The sequence below is a fragment of the Pseudorca crassidens genome, chromosome 3 (assembly GCF_039906515.1).
Source record: "Pseudorca crassidens isolate mPseCra1 chromosome 3, mPseCra1.hap1, whole genome shotgun sequence".
NCBI lineage: Eukaryota > Metazoa > Chordata > Mammalia > Artiodactyla > Delphinidae > Pseudorca > Pseudorca crassidens.
In genome coordinates, this window is record NC_090298.1 from 62,344,198 (window position 1) to 62,361,697 (window position 17,500).

The 17,500-nt window shown below is 44.6% G+C and overlaps 1 protein-coding gene across 7 annotated transcripts in view; it reads right to left on the reverse strand.

Moving 5' to 3' along the window:
• Window positions 1-17,500, reverse strand: part of LHFPL2 (LHFPL tetraspan subfamily member 2) — a 179,333-nt gene that overhangs the window by 76,278 nt on the left and 85,555 nt on the right. For all 7 annotated transcript variants that reach the window (XR_010941993.1, XR_010941992.1, XR_010941994.1 and 4 more), the window contains one exon: window positions 2,868-2,925. The gene's annotated coding sequence lies outside the window, so the exon portion shown is untranslated. The remainder of the gene's footprint in view (window positions 1-2,867; window positions 2,926-17,500) is intronic.

The window sequence follows — 17,500 nt, forward strand, 5'->3', positions numbered from 1 at the left end:
GTTCTTTTGAGTCAGATTCTCTGTCTCCCTGCTAAAAGTATTCTGGCAAATTTACTGGCATATTTCTTGAGATTCACCAGGTACTAGTTCCATATGCCCCACTCTACACACAGTACATCATTTAATCTTACAGCAATCCTGTGAGATAGGGTGAGAGCCAGAGAGGGTGTTAATAATTTGTTCAAGGTCATGCACCTAATTATAAGGTGCAGAGCTAGGATTCAAGCCCAGAAAGTCAGATTAAAAAGAAAAAAAAGGGCTTCCCTGGTGGCACAGTGGTTGAGAGTCCCCCTGCCGATGCAGGGGACACGGGTTCGTGCCCCGGTCCGGGAGGATCTCACGTGCTGCGGAGCGGCTGGGCCCACGAGCCATGGCTGCTGAGCCTGCGCGTCCAGAGCCTGTGCTCCGCAGGGGGAGAGGCCACAGCGGTGAGAGGCCCGCGTACCACAAAAAAAAAAGAAAGAAAGAAAGAAAAAAAAGCCTGCCATAGAAGCCCTCTGATTCTAACCACACACCCTAAGTTCCTACTTTTCAAAGGCTCCTCACAATTCTCACGGAGTAGGTGGGGCAGAACAGAGCAGCAATCGCCTTGTACTTTACCAGGGAGACACAGGAGCTACCCAGCAGAGCAGTCACTCCACCTCGTGTCCAATGCCTTTTCTAAGATGCCTGGGGTCAAGAGCCAGGCAGGGGGTACCTGTCATCTACTATGTACCACGCATGCTGCCATCATGCCTTGTTCACTCTTCCAAACCACTCCGGAAGGAAGTCGTATCCACATATAAAGAGATGAGAGTTCCATCAGGTAAGGAAGGCTGCCTTCAGTCACACAGCCAGCTTGCACCACAGCTGGAATTCCAACCCAGGTCTGCGTCCGGCCGAGGTGGAGCCTCAGCCTAGGGCCTCCTGATGATAAGACTCTCCCCAAACCGCAGTGACTCTCTTTGCTCAAGAGAAACCTTCTACCAAGTTGATATAACATGAGCGACCATGTACAGCAGAAGGTAGGATCAGATTTCTTCATAATTTAGATGCTGTTAATCAGAGTGGCTGTTCTTATGTCTTCTGATTTGGTAAAGTTTTATTGTATTTACCTGGGATGAATTCACAATTCAGAAAACAAAAACCAAAAGAGATACAGAGCAGGTTGGTTTTATCTGGTTAAATCTTCAGAGACAGGGATTTCAAGGGCAAACACGACTTAGCTGCTGAAGGCACTGGCAGATGGAATTAGCTTTTCCCCAGAGCTGGATTAAACAGGCCAGCCTGGAACTGATCCAGGGTGACAACTCACAAAGGGGGACTAAATCATCATTGGAATACACTGGAAACATGGAGCCACTTAACTCGGGGGTGCACTCGACTCATTACATAACAGGCAAAATGGCAATCAGACCTGTTTTCACTCAAGCAGACAGTGCCTCTGCGTGGAAAGAAACACCCCTCACCAGCACAAGCCTGTCTCGGTTGAGAATATTCCCCTCATAGAACTGTATGAGCAAAAGCAGGCCTCACCAGCAGCCCCAATTATCACCTGGCTGGCAGGTCTCTAGAATTCTGGATCTGAACAGCGCACGGCAGATTGTTATTATTAGCCAAATTTTAAACAGGTTTATGAACACCTGGCTCAGAAAATCACAAGTAATAAACCCTTTATTTTCAATGTTCAGGGAAAGGTATGTCTTTTTTATTAATAGTCTTTATTAATAGACAATCAGTTTCTCCCACCCCCACTATATAAACATGGAGCAGATATTTAAAGATGATCCGTTGGATAAAGTGCCAACAGGATACCCACCTGTCTCGGGTCAGCCTCGGCTTTCCCATGAGCAGGAACTTTGCTCAAATAATTTCATAACTCGTAAGTGCTTACAGTTCCCATTTAAAAAGACAAAAAACAAGCCAAGCTTCCTCACCTAACCCAACCAGCAGTTGTTAGGACAATTCAAAAACATTTGAAAAATCAATAGTTCAATTCACGACATAAGAGCAATTTTTCCTTCCCCAGAATCTTTAACAAGATCACCTTTCCACAAATGAGATGGTATCTGTGAAAATACTCTTCAAATCCCCTGCACGTGGCAGACCCTCCTGGACAGGGTGTCGGTCAGTCCCAAGTACATACCATGCACTGGTTCCCTTGGCCTCAGCCCCACCCTCAAGTTCGTGACAAGAGCAAGGCCCCTACGGGACCAGGTTGGACAGGCCTCTCCCTCTTGAGAAGCAGAGCTGGATCAAAGTCTCTGGGGACAGTTACTTAACTTTCCACTTTGACTTCCTTGAATGCATACTGTAGGAGGTTACTCAGCCCCTATTTGTTACTAATATTCTCCCAAAGTGACCTTTATAAATTCAAATCTATAGAGTTAATCATAAATCACCTATTAGTCAACTGTTTTCAATTTTTATTTAGGCAATTCCTCTACCCATGCTGTCATCAAAAACTAAAATTGGGTAATTCGAACTGGCCATCTCTACTTCCCCTTTCAGAGAGAAATGATAACAAAGGGTGAATGATCCCCAGAGAAGCTCAAAAGGAAAGACAACTTAAAGCCAGCTGTACCCATTATAAAGAGGTCTTAAACTTGTTTGTAAATGGTGACAGAACAAACCATGTCAGAACTGAAGGTATGGAATTTACAGCATTAAACTTAGTATCATTAGTGAAACTTTACAGGGTCCTTTACAACATTTGTGTACGTTCATCAAAGTGGTATTTCTAGCCAAAAACAAAAAAACTAGGGTTTATCATTCAGGGCCCCAAAGTTTGGAACACTGCATCTCTTTCAAGAAGTAAGTTGCCACCCACCTCGAAAGGGTTTCCAAAGAATCACTGGTAGTAAGGGTATCTGATTTCATTGACTCACCTATTATATCTGCAGGAATGCTGGGAAGTCTCAATGAACAACTTCAGAAAAATGCCACCTGGAGAAACAAATTGAACAAAACATTACTTTTTTTTTTCTTTTAAACACACAAGGAAGGCTTACCATACAATTTTATGTCTCATTAAAATATGTGGTGTTTCGGGCTTCCCTGGTGGCGCAGTGGTTGAGAGTCCGCCTGCCGATGCCAGGGACACGGGTTCGTGCCCCGGTCAGGGAGGATCCCACATGCCGCGGAGCGGCTGGGCCCGTGAGCCATGGCCGCTCAGGCTGCGCGTCCGGAGCCTGTGTTCCATAGCGGGAGAGGCTGCAACAGTGAGAGGCCCGTGTACCACAAGAAAAAAAAAAAAAAAAGAAAGAAAAATATGTGGTGTTTCAAATATTGGCCCCCAGGTTGCATATAAGTTCAGCTTGCAATAAAATGTAGCCACCCCTTCCCGGGAACACTGATGTACTAACCCAAAGTCCAAACCACTGATGAACCAGAAAAAAATAAGAGAGAGCAGGGAGGAAGGTGCAGCCCGTGAACACGCACCTTACGACATCCTTTCCTTTCCCCTCACAAGGGGATCAACTTGAAAACACAACCTGTGACCTTGAGGGCACTTTATGAACAAACATAAAAAGCTCAAATAATCCAAAAATGAATTATGGAATGAAATATAAAATTGTGAATGAGGAATCCATCCTGGCAGCACTTTATATCCTTTTTCAGTTATTCTGTTAACTTTTTTTAAAGCTAAATTCATAAGGATGTCAAAAATTGGAGAAATGGGGAAATGGTCATTAAAACCCTCACATAGTAAACAGAGGAATCGAGAAGAAGAATTTCTTTAGTTTAGTTTAGTTTCTAGTTTCTAGTTAGTTTATTCCAAAATCAAGTATTCCTTTTGGTGTTCTCAAAGTCTTTAGATAACCTTTTAAAATTATAAGGCTATTTAATACGGTCACAAAATAGACCAAAATGTCTTTCAGCACTACTTTGAAATATTAAACATAAATGGAACAAATTTCTTATATAAAATATCACAGTTGCCATTTGTTGGGAATTTATTGTGCACCTAGGACTGTGTGGCATCAGATTATAACCTTTCCAGACAGAGGCTATGTCCATTAACATATGAGGAAGCAGATTTTTTTTTTTTTTTTTTTTTTGCGGTATTCGGGCCTCTCACTGTTGTGGTCTCTCCCGTTGTGGAGCACAGGCTCCGGACGCGCAGGCTCAGTAGCCATGGCTCACGGGCCCAGCCACTCCGTGGCATGTGGGATCTTCCTAGACCGGGGCACGAACCCATGTCCCCTGCATCGGCAGGCGGACTCTCAACCACTGCGCCACCAGGGAAGCCCAGGAAGCAGATTTTTAAAGAAGCAGAGAAACTTCCCCAGTATCACACAGATCCAGGGTTTCCAAATCATGCTCTTTTCACTCTGCCATGTGGCCCCTTGAAAGCACTCCTTTCACTCTATGTAGTCTATTCATCACCTCCCCAAATAGAAATCTGACATTCCTTAAAGTAAAAGTCTGGAAAGGAAACTGACTAGCAGATAAAATTAAATTGTGCTTTCTGCATGTTTAAAAATGTTGAGCCTAATCATGCCATTTAGGATTGTAACATAATACAGTACGTGAGTAAACTTACATCCAGATAACTAGGTTAACATGTGCAGCATCAGTATAAATCCAGACTGGACCTGAGGTTTAAAAGCCAATACTGGACTCAAAGGCTCCTCTATCTAAAGAAATCATTTTAGTTCAGTTACAAACTCGAAGATACTGGACAATGCTCATTGGGTTTCAGTTAAGAAAAAATACATACATAAAAGAATTCTGAACTCCTAAGGTCCTTTGTTATATAATAGCTTGGGGGAGTTATGATTTTTTTTAAAGGTTCTTTGTAAGTTAATTACTAGTTAAATTCCAAGAATTTCCCACAGTTTAATTTTACCCTTTCAGGAAACATCATGGGATGTCATGATCAGTATTTTTATCTGGAAACAGCTTCTGTGAAATAAGCCACTAGGATTATTATGAATTGGTCTGTTATAAATGAAGTTCTTGATCAATGTTTCATTACCTCTAAAAGCTAAATGGGTCACAAAAATACTTGAATTAGCACACCTCCAAATCAAAGATAACATTTTAAAAAAATCTCTTTTGTTACATACAAGGCAAGCAAAAGTTCTGGACAGTTAAGGCAGATATCGAGACCCTAACAACAGAGAAGGCAGGGTTGAATCCTGACTCCCCCCTAAAGTTCTTCAAACTCATACTGCCAAAAAAAAGCACCTCCTAGAATACATAAATTTGGTCTAAGGTCCAAAGAAGTATGTTATCTGGGAGTAAGTTTTCAGTATCATGATAAAGCTTTTCTGACAGCCAAGTCCCATCTTGTGAAACCACCAAAGTGATCAGAAAGATGAACCATGCCAATTCTGTTATTGGATATGGTGGGTAAATAGGGTGTTACAGTTTTTAATTTTTTAATGCTATTTCAAAAAAATGCAATAGACTAAAAATATGTCAAATCTCACAGTCCTCAAAAGTTCATAAAAAATAGTTAATGTATTAGGCATTAACTGTCAGGCACTGTTCTATGTACTTCATGGAAATTAACTCATTTATTTCTCACAAAAGCCCTGAAGTAGGTACTAAATATACCCATTTATTTTATTATTTTGTCATTAATTTTTATTGGAGTACAGCTGCTTTACAGTGTCGTTAAAGATTTTTTTTTGATGTGGACCATTTTTAAAGTCTTTATTGTATTTGCTACAATACTGTTTCTGTTCTATGTTTTGGTTTTTTGGCTGACAGGCATGTGGGATCTTAGATCTTGGCTCCCAGACCAGGTATCAAACCCACACCCCCTGCGCTGGAAGTGCAGCACTCACAAAGGCATTATCATGCTGCCATATCACCATTTTCCCATTTCTCTATGTGAAAATATGTTTTTCATTTACAGGTTGTTAAACACATGGCAGCTTATAAAAATTAGAAATATCTGTGTTTCTTGGGCTTCCCTGGTGGCGCAGTGGTTGAGGGTCCGCCTGCCGATGCAGGGGACACGGGTTCGTGCCCCGGTCCGGGAAGATCCCACATGCTGCAGAGCGGCTATGCCCGTAAGCCATGGATGCTGAGCCTGCGCGTCCGGAGCCTGTGCTCCGCAACGGGAGAGGCCACAACAGTGAGAGGCCCGCGTACCACAAAAAAAAAAAAAAGAAATATCCGTGTTTCTTATTTATCATCTTTTGTCTTCATTTTTGTAGATTTTTTAAAATTCATTTTTATTGGAGTATAGTCCACTTACAATGTTGTGTTAGTTTCTGCTGTACAGCAAAGTGAATCAGTTATACCTATACATATCCACTTTTTTTTAGATTCCTTTCCCACATAGGTCATTACGGAGTATTGACTTCCCTGTGCTATACAGTAGATTCTTTTCTTTTTTTTTTAAAGATTTTTTTGATGTGGACCATTTTTTAAGTTTTTATTGAATTTGTTACAATATTGCTTCTGTTTTATGTTTTGTTTTTCTGGCAGGGAGGCACGTGGGATCTTAGCTCCCCGACCAGGGATCAAACCCGCACCACCTACTTGGAAGGTGAAGTCTTAAACCACTGGAAGTCCCCAGTAGATTCCTATTAGTTATCTATTTTATATATAATAGTGTGTATATGTCAATCACAAACTCCCAATTTATCCCTCCCTCCCTTCCCCTCTTGGTAAAACAAACCATAAGTTTGTTTTCTACATCTTTGACTCTATTTCTATTTTGTAAATATGTTCATTTGTACATTAGTAGTCTGCTGAGCCCAATAAACACAGGTACTATTTCTTCTAGCAAGGATTCTTAAAAAAATTCAAACCACCACATTTTTGCATATTAAGGAGTTAAAAAGTTTTTGCTTCCCATTCATCCCCATTTGGTTCCCTGCCCTTTGGTTCCACTTCCGGAGATCAGGAGGAGAAACAATAGCTGCCTTTAGTGCCGGAGCACAACACCCACGTGACAGGCCCCAGCTCTTATTTATTGAATTGAATTGCCAAAAACAGGAAGCTGAGTTTAAGACCCCTTTCTCAGTTATAAATTTCTATAACTTGACATGCACTGATTTGAACTGTTTCTTGTTACTCTGTAAAACTAGAACCAAGAAGTGTAAGTTATCTTGAAGTTAGGAGGCTAGATTTCAGCTTAACTGAAGAAAGAATGTCATCATAAACAGCTGTCCCACAGAGGTCCAGGCTGCCTCTGTGTGGGTGAAGAGGCAGCTGCTTGTGATCACAGAGGCCCGTAGAAGGGGAAAGTCTCAATAACCGTCCTGTAACAGAAAGAGGCATTTCATGAACCCTGGGGTAGTTCACAAAGCCCATATTTGGTAAGGATGGGGGGGTCCCATGGCAGAGCACTGTGTAAGTTACACGACACTTTGAAATTCATTTTCTCATTTGATCAACACTAGGAGTGGAAGGTAGCTGGAGTGGGGGTGGGAACAGACATCATTTATTATTCCCATTTTACAGACTAGGAATTTGAACAACTTAAATTGAATCACACAGTAAATGCTATAATCTGGGCTCCAACCCAGGACTTCTGACTCCCAAGTCCAGGGTATTTCCAACTAGGCAATATTGCAACAACCAAGACCATACTTATTCATCAAGGACAGGGGCAACGATGGGTCCCAAAGATGTGAAGCATGGAAGCGAATACCAAAGGAGATGAGCTGAAAGCAAAATATGGTAAGAGCCCTACTACTGTCACAAACCACCCCTTCTACCTCACTAAGAAGTACTCTATATATTTTGGTAGAGACACTTCTCTCACTTACATGTGTCCACTAAAGGAATAATTGTCCAAATCCTACTTTACTGCTATGTTGATACAATAAATGCTTGAGGCAGTTGGTTCACATTTTAAGGGGAGTTAGTGGCAGCATAATATACACAAAGAGCAGTGTCCCGGGACTTCCCTGGTGGCGCAGTGGTTAAGAATCTGCCTGCCAATGCTGGGGACATGGGTTCGATCCCTGGTCCGGGAAGATCCCACGTGCCACGGAGCAACTAAGCCCATGCGCCACAACTGCTGAAGCCTGCACCCCTAGAGCCTGTGCTCCGCAAGAAGAGAGAAGTCACTGCAATGAGAAGCCCGTGCACCGCAATGAAGGGTAGCCCCCACTCACCACAACTAGAGAAAGCCTGCACGTAGCAAAGAAGACCCAATGCAGCCAAAAAAAGAAAGAAAGAAAAAAGAGCAGTGTCTCATTTCTGCATGTAAAGTATAAATTGTCACTCAAAGCCTATGCTGGGAGTTAAAAAAAAAAAAAAAAAGTCAATGGAATGCACTGACTATTCTAACAATAGGTCCGGGATAACCTTGGGTCTGACAACAGGAGTTTAACAGAAATGGGTCAGCCACTGAAGGACTGCTGAACCTTACAAGATTTTCCAGGAAAGACGTAAGAGCGTCAAATTTCACGAATCTGTCTACCAAGTAGAGGGTGGCAGATTGCCAAAGGCTGGACTGTGATAACTCATGTGAAATCCTGGGAACTTGAACCTCTACAATGCCTGCCCTGCCACTCAGCCACACAGGGAATGACTGAAGTTCAAGTTTCCAAAGACCTCATAGACTACAAGCTGAATGTTCATCACAGAGACTTCCTTTCACTCGTAAGGAAGGAGAAATGACTCAATTCAAAACTCCCCACATCAACATGAATCTGTTAAAGGGGAAGTTTTTAAGTATCTGCGTACCACAGAATAGCCTACTTGGATCTTATCTCCTGCATTTGGACAGTGCAAGGCACAGGGCAGATGTTTCATGAATGTTTATCATGTAAACGAATGGGTGATCGCATTAGGAAAATTTGCCACAGATAGAAAAGGCACAATATGGGAAAGAGAGAAATACTGGGTTGATAGGAATGAGAAAACCATCAAGCCAAGATGACAGCAGGAATTCCAGAATGAGGAGAAAACACCAGAGGTGAAGGGTGACTCAGCAGGCATGGAAAGAGTACAGGGTGGTGGTTATGCTGTCCTCGCAGGAGAGTCCTCAAGTCGGTGCATAATGTCTTCTGTCCTGGAGTATCCTTAGAATACAGGTGATGGAGGAGGCTAATGGAGCGAGTGTGCACAATTAAAGAGCTCTTTAGGGACTTCCTGGTGGCGCAGTGGTTAAGAATCCGCCTGTCAGTGCAGGGAACCTGGGTTAGAGCCCTGGTCCGGGGAAGATCCCACATGCCACGGAGCAACTAAGCCCATGCACCACAACTACTGAGACTGCGCTCTCGACCCCGTGAGCCACAACTACTGAGCCTACTTGCCACAACTACTGAGCCCGTGCACCACAACTACTGAGCCTGCATGCCTAGAGCCTGTGCTCTGCAACAAGAGAAGCCACCACAGTGAGAAGCCCACGCACTGCCACGAAGAGTAGCCCCCCTCACTGCAACTAGAGAGAAAGCCCACGTGCTACTACGAAGACCCAATGCAGCCAAAAAAATTTTTTTAAATAAATAAGCAAACAAACAAATAAATAAATAAAAAATAAAGAACTCTTTAAGTAATTCTGAGAAACCTTCCTCCGGATGACAACTACTCTTTTTTTTTTGCGGTACGCAGGCCTCTCACTGTTGTGGCCTCTCCCGTTGCGGAGCACAGGCTCCGGACGCGCAGGCCCAGCGGCCATGGCTCACGGGCCCAGCCACTCCGCGGCATGTGGGATCTTCCCAGACCGGGGCACGAACCCGTGTCTCCTGCATCGGCAGGCGGACTCTCAACTGCTGCGCCACCAGGGAAGCCCGACAACTACTCTTAATATTCTTGCTTGCTTTTTAAACTTGAGTATAGATATGTGATCATTTTGCAAGAGAGAAACAGTTGTGAATGTCATCAGGCACTGGCAATGGGTAAACCTCATCCAATACTCCAACAACCACTTGTTCAAGAACAGGTCATTTGAGATTTGACAGATCCAGGTTGTCACAGGAGGGCAGGTGAGCACAGCACAGCCGGGGCACATGCCAGGCAAACAGGCGGCCCCGTGAGGAACTTGGACTGTAAGTGCTGACAAGCCCTTTCTGTTTGACATTTCTTAGCAGTCTGCATTCCAAATCTGGGAATAAACTTTAAGTAATAACAGACCAGTGTTTCTGAAAAACAGATGCCAAGATTAAAACTCGAAATAAAGAACGTCTACTCATTAAAAAGATTTCCAAACCAATTACCAAAGGGTAATTCAGACTCACACAGGCCAAGGCATATATACAGCAACTAGAGACCCTGCTCCCGGGCTGGCCGTCAATGATAAACCCCTTGAAGTCCAGGGATCAGCCTGTCTGACCTATGGAATGCTTCCTGAAGACCCTCACATGGCATCGCCTTCACAGAGGTGAAGCTCATTGAGGGGCAGGGCTGTTACACCATCAGGACAGGCCAACTCACCATTGTGGAAATGCCTTTCCTTTAAAGGATTTGCAATTTCCTGAAAACACAGGCAAGAAATCAGAGAAAGGGAGAGTCAGCCTCTAAGCAAGGTAGCTCTAGTGGTAAAATGGAGAGCTTGCTTTAGGAAGCCCAGCTTCCCCAGTTTAAATATTTACCCTTTTCGTTATCTTACATATACATAAAAGCATTTATCTGTCCATTATTTTATCTACTCCCAGTCAAAAAATATCTGCTGGGGAGACCAAAACAAACAAGGCATTCCTTGCTACTTTCCAGGAAAGTACTCCCTCTCGTGTGTTGTTAGCAATTCTCTGCCGGGATTCCCCCCACGCCGCGCCCCCAAGACCCCTACTGCGGGAAGGGCTGGCAGCCTTTGCTTATACCACAATGCCTGTGGGTCACTGCTGGTATGTGTACCTTAAGCTTCAGTCTTCATAATCAAAGGCTTTGAGCTTTGCTAAACCTTTGACATGAGTGAGCAAGTAACAGGATTTTGGTGGCACAGAGACAATGAAGAGGATCTTCACTTATACCAGAGAGAGCCCAGAAGGCCAGTGTCACCGGGGCACGCGTGAGGACACCCTCCGAATGAAGGCCGGAGGAATAAAATCACTTCAAACGCTCCTCACTTTCAGGAAAAAAAAAATTTCAAGAAATGTGTAAAAATCTGCATCACCACAAAACCAAGGGTACGTGAACCTTTAATAAAATATTCTTAGCTGGCACTAAATCTCACATAGTAATGTAAAGTATAATTTATCAATAAAAATAAATCCTAATACTCCTCGGCGGTGGAGTCCTGTAATGAGGCCTGTACTACAACCACCACCCCACAAGGAAAAGGGGAGCACAGCTGCTGCACTCTAAGGAAGGAGAGAAGGAGGTGGGTACTGAAATTTCCTGACATCTCCTGGGACAGCTCTGCTTAACTAAGCAGAGGAATGTGCACACCACAAAGGAATACAATGACTTAGTATTAAAGAATAAAAATTATTATACATGGGGCTTCCCTGGTGGCGCAGTGGTTAAGAATCCGCCTGCCAATGCAGGGGGCATGGGTTCGATCCCTGGTCCGGGAAGATCCCACGTGCCGCGGAGCAACTAAGCCCATGCACCACAACTACTGAGCCTGCGCTCTAAAGCCCATGAGCCACAACTACTGAGCCTGAATGCCACAACTACTGAAGCCTGTGCACCTAGAGCCTATGCTCTGCAACAAGAGAAGCCACTGCAATGAGAAGCCCACACACCGCAACGAAGAGTAGCCCCCGCTCGCCGCAACTAGAGAAAGCCCATGTGCAGCAACGAAGACCCGACACAGCCAAAAATAAATAAATTTTTTTTAAAAAAGCTATTATACACGACAGAAATCTTATTGCAGAATCACTGCATTTATAAAGCCTTCCACGTAGAACTTAAAGTGGGAGGTGGAGGAAACCTGCTCTGATAAATTAGAGAAAATGAAGGCAAACACACTAAAACCAAAATAATGCCAAAGCTGCACGTGGAAGATGCCAGAGCTTTTCTGCACAGTCCCCGCTGCTCATTCGTCCCATTCCCAATGAGCGCCCAGACCAAGGGTGACCTCAGAGCCCACACCCCTCATTTAGGAGAGCCACAGCCTGTCCTTCCTGCCCACCCCCGCACCAAGACAGCCTCACCCTGGGTCAGAAGCAAAGGCCGAGCCCCGTCCGCTCTCCCTCAAGCTTTCAGGCATCACAACCAGGTCCCTTCCCCGTGGCACCACACAGTGGAGTTCTTTCTCAAAACTCCAGCCAAGATGGCAGAGACTTCTGCAACAGCTCTCAGAACAGGAACCTTGCCGAAGTGGTCTTTAAAATCAGAAAAGGACGCAGGATAAGGGGGATGTGGGGAAGGAATGCTCTCAAGGGGGCACCTGGGAAGGGGAGAAAAGGGGAAAACCCAAGATTCTTTCTCCCATTTTTTTTCTTCCCCAAGGACAGCATTCAAGGTCAGATTAATGAATGCATCCTCTTAGAACACACCTGACCTTAGCTCACCTGTCCTGGGTTTGTTGACCACTCCCCATGACAAGTCATGGGGCTATGCACCTCTCTTTCGTGGCCCACTTTGACCCCAAATCTGATGCTGTGTCCTCCAAATCTGCCCGTTTGCCTCTATATCTTCCCCAATTCCATACGTGGAACTCTGTTCAAGACCCAACTCAAGTGTCATCTTCCGCGAAGCCTTCTCTAAACTCGCTCTTGCCTTTGACCTCTTCCCAGCCCTCTCTTCTCTGAGCCCATGCAGACTTCTGAGCACGGCTCTGTCACTTCCAGCACACTGCGTAATAATTATTTGCTTGGTTGACTCCCAGGTCCAAGTACATCCATCCATCTGCTAGCTAACATTTACGAACTGTGGCTCCGGCAACATTACAAAATGGCCATGACTAAGTCCCTGACTAGGAACAGAGACCTTCTCCAGATCACAGATATTCATACGGCTTATCCTCTCACTTCATTCAAGTCCCTGTACGAATGTCACCTCCTTCCCTCACCGCCCGAGCTGAAGAGCACAGCATACATCCTCAGTCTCCAGCACTGTCTGCCATTCTCACCCAGCTTTATTTCTCCAAGCTCTCACCACTGCCTGACAGCCATCCATACAAATGGATGAATGGGCAGTTATAGACATATCTAGATATATAGGTACAGATACAGATTTTTTTCAGAGTCACTTGTTTGTCCACTCGAGTGTAAGCTCCATTAAGGCAAGGCCTTGAGTGTGCTTGAGTCTGTGCTGTGTGGACCCCTAATATCTGGACTAGCACCTGAGACAGACTGAGTTCTTAGTATCAGTTGATGAATACATGTATGGGTAGATGATAACATCTTGGCCAAGAAACCCAGGGGGAAAAGGAGATCAGGTGAGGGTAGCCTCTATTTGCTCACTGAGGCATTTTTTTTTTTTTAACAGATCTTTATTGGAGTATATTTGCTTCACAATACCTTGTTAGTTTCTGTTGCACAACAAAGCGAATCAGCCGTATGCATACACATGTCCCCATATCCCCTCCCTCGAGCCTCCCTCCCATCCTCCCTATCCCACCCCTCTAGGTCATCGCAAAGCACCGAGCTGATCTCCCTGTGCTATGCTGCTGCTTCCCACCAGCCAACTATTTTACATTTGGTAGTGTATATATGTCGACACTAGTCTCACTTCGCCCCAGCTTTGCCCTCCCACCCCATGTCATCAAGTCCATTCTCTTTGTCTACCTCTTTCTCCCTGCCCTGCAACTAGGTTCATCAGTACCATTTTTTTTTATTCCATATATATGTTAGCATATGGTATTTGTTTTTCTCTTTCTGGCTTACTTCACTCTGTATCAGACTCTAGGTCCATCTACCTCACTACAAATAACTCAATTTCGTTTCTTTTTATGGCTGATTAATATTCCATTGTATATATGTGCCACATCTTCTTTACCCATTCATCGGTCAATGGACATTTAGGTTGGTTCCATGTCCTGGCTGTTGTAAATAGTGCTGCAATGAACACTGTGGTGCATGTCTCTTTTCAATTATGGTTTTCTCAGGGTATATGCCCAGTAGTGGGATTGCTGGGTTATATGGTAGTTCTATTTTTAATGTTTTAAGGAAGCTCCATACTGTTTTCCATAGTGGGTGTATCAATTTACATTCCCACAAACAGTGTAAGAGGGTCCCCTTTTACCACACCCTTTCCAGCATTTACTGTTTCTAGATTTTTTGATAATGGCTATTCTGACTGGCGTGAGGTGATACCTCACTGTAGTTTTGATTTGCATTTCTCTAATAATTAGTGATGTTGAGCATCTTTTCATGTGCCTCTTGGCCATCTGTATGTCTTCCTTGGTGAAATGTCTATTTAGGTATCCTGCCCATTTTTCAACTGGACTGTCTGTTTTTTATTATATTGAGCTCCATGAGCTGTCTGTATATTTTGGAGATTAATCCTTTGTCTGTTGTTTCATTTGCAAATATTTTCTCCCATTCTAAGGGTTGTCTTTCCATCTTGTTCATGGTTTCTTTTGTTGTGCAAAAGCTTTTAAGTTTAATTAAGTCCCATTTGTTCATTTTTGTTTTTATTTCTGTTACTCTAGGATGTGGGTCAAAAAAGATCTTGCTGTGGTTTATGTCAGAGTGTTTTTCCTATGTTTTCCTCTAAGAATTTTACAGTGTCTGGTCTTACATTTACATCTTTAATCCATTGGAGTTTATTTTTGTGTATGGTCTTAGGTAGTGTTCTAATTTAATTCTTCTATATGTAGCTGTCCAGTTTTCCCAGCACCACTTACTGAAGAGGCTGTCATTTCTCCATTGTATGTTCTTGCCTCCTCTGTCATAAATTAGGTGCCCAGATGTGCACAGGCTTTTCTCTGGGCATTCTATCCTTTACCATTGATCTATAGTTTTGTTTTTGTGCCAGTACCATACTGTCTTGATTACTGTAGCTTTGTGGTATAGTTTGAAGTTGGGGAGCCTGATTCCTCCAACTCAGTTTTTCTTTCTCAAGATTGCTTTGGGCTGGGAGCTTCAAGATGGCGGAAGAGTAAGATGCAGAGATCACCTTCCTCTCCACAAATACATCAGAAATACATCTACATGTGGAACAGCTCCTACAGAACACCTACTGAATGCTGGCAGAAGACCTCAGACCTCCCAAAAGGCAAGAAGCTCCCCATGTACCTGGTTAGGGCAAAAGAAAAAAGAAAAAACAGAGACAAAAGAATAGGGATGGGACCTGCACCAGTGGGAGGGAGCTGTGAAGGAGGAAAGGTTTCCAAACACTAGGAAGCCCCTTCGCAGGGGGAGACTGCAGGTGGCGGTGGGGGGGGGGGGGAGCTTCGGAGCCACAGAGGAGAGTGCAGCAACAGGGGTGCGGAGGGCAAAGTAGAGCGATTCCCACACAGAGGATCAGTACTGACCAGCACCCACCAGCCAGAGAGGCTTGTCTGGTAACCTGCCAGGATGGGCGGGGGTTGGGAGCTGAGGCTCGGACTTCGGTCGGATCCAAGGGAGAGGACTGGGGTTGGCTGTGTGAACACAGCCTGAAGGGGGCTAGTGCACCACAGCAAGCCGGGAGGGAGTCCAGGAAAAGGTCTGGAGCTGCCGAAGACCCAAGAGACTTTTACTTGCCTCTTTGTTTCCTGGTGCACGAGGAGAGGAGATTAATAGCGCCCCTTAAAGGAGCTCCAGAGACGGGCGCGAGCCGCGGCTATAAGCGCAGACCCCAGAGACGGGCAGGAGACGCTAAGGCTGCTGCTGTGGCCACTAAGAAGCCTGTGTGCAAGCACAGGTCACTATCCACACCTCCCCTCCCGGGAACCTGTGCAACCAGCCACTGCCAGGGTCCTGTGATCCAGGAACAACTTCCCCGGGAAAACACACGGCACACCTCAGGATGGTGCAACGTCACGCAGGCCTCTGCCACCGCAGGCTCGCCCCGCATACTTACCGCTCCCTCCCCCAGGCCTGAGTGAGCCAGAGCCCCTGAATCAGCGGCTCCTTTAACCCCGTCCTGTCTGAGTGAAGAACAGACACCCTGAGGTGACCTACACGCAGAGGCGGGTCCAAATCCAAAGCTGAACCCCGGGAGTTGTGCGAACAAAGAAGAGAAAGGGAAATCTCTCCCAGCAGCCTCAGGAGAAGAAGATTAAATCTCCACAATCAACTTGATGTACCCTGCATCTGTGGAATACCTGAATAGACAACGAATCATCCCAAATTGAGGAGGTGGACTTTGGGAGCAAAGATATATATTTTTCCCCTTTTTCTCTTTTTGTGAGTGTGTATGTGTATGCTTCTGGGTGTGATTTTGCCTGTACAGCTTTGTTTTTACCATTTGTCTTAGGGTTCTGTCTGTCCGTTTTTGTTTTTTTATTTTTTAATTTTTTATTTTTATTTTATTTTATTTTTTAATAATTATTTTTTAATGTTTTATTTTAATAACTTTACTTTATTTTACCTTCTTTCTTTCTTTCTTTCTTTTTTCCCTTTTATTCTGAGCCGTGGGGATGAAAGGCTCTTGGTGCTCCAGCCAGGCGTCAGGGCTGTGCCTCTGAGGTGGGGGAGCCAAGTTCAGGACACTGGTCCACAAGAGACCTCCCAGCTCCACGTAATATCAAACGGCGAAAAACTCCCAGAAGTCTCCATCTCAAGGCCAACACCCAGCTTCACTCAACGACCAGCAAGCTACAGTGCTGGACACCCTATGCCAAACAACTAGCAAGACAGGAACACAACCCCATCCATTAGCAGAGAGGCTGCCTAAAATCATAATAAGGCCACAGACACCCCAAAACACACCACCAGATGTGGACCTACCCACCAGAAAGACAAGATCCAGCCTCATCCACCAGAACACAGGCACTAGTCCCCTCCACCAGGAAGCCTACACAACCCACTGAACCAACCTTAGCCACTGGGGACAGACACCAAAAACAATGGGAACTACAAACCTGCAGCCTGCGAAACGGAGACCCCAAACACACTAAGTTAAGCAAAATGAGAAGACAGAAAAACACACAGCAGATGAAGGAGCAAGGAGAAAACCCACCAGAACTAAGAAATGAAGAGGAAATAGGCAGTCTACCTGAAAAAGAATTCAGAATAATGATGGTAGATATGATCCAAAATCTTGGACATAGAATACAGAAAATACAAGAAACGTTTAAAAAGGACCTAGAAGAACTAAAGAGCAAACAAACAGTGATGAACAACACAATAAATGAAATTAAAAATTCTCTAGAAGGGATCAATAGCAGAATAACTGAGGCAGAAGAACGGATAAGTGACCTGGAAGATAAAATAGTGGGAATAGGCCTTCCCTGGTGGTGAAGTGGTTGAGAATCTGCCTGCCAATGCAGGGGACACGGGATTGAGCCCTGGTCGGGGAAGATCCCACATGCTGTGGAGCAACTAGGCCCGTGTGCCACAACTACTGACCCTGCGCATCTGGAGCCTGTGCTCCGCAACAAGAGAGGCCGCGACAATGAGAGCCCTGCGCACCGCGATGAGGAGTGGCCCCTGGGAAAATGGGAATAGGAACATACATACCGATAATTACCTTAAATGTAAATGGATTAAATGCTCCAACCAAAAGACATAGATTGGCTGAATGGATACAAAAACAAGACCTGTACATATGCTGTCTACAAGAG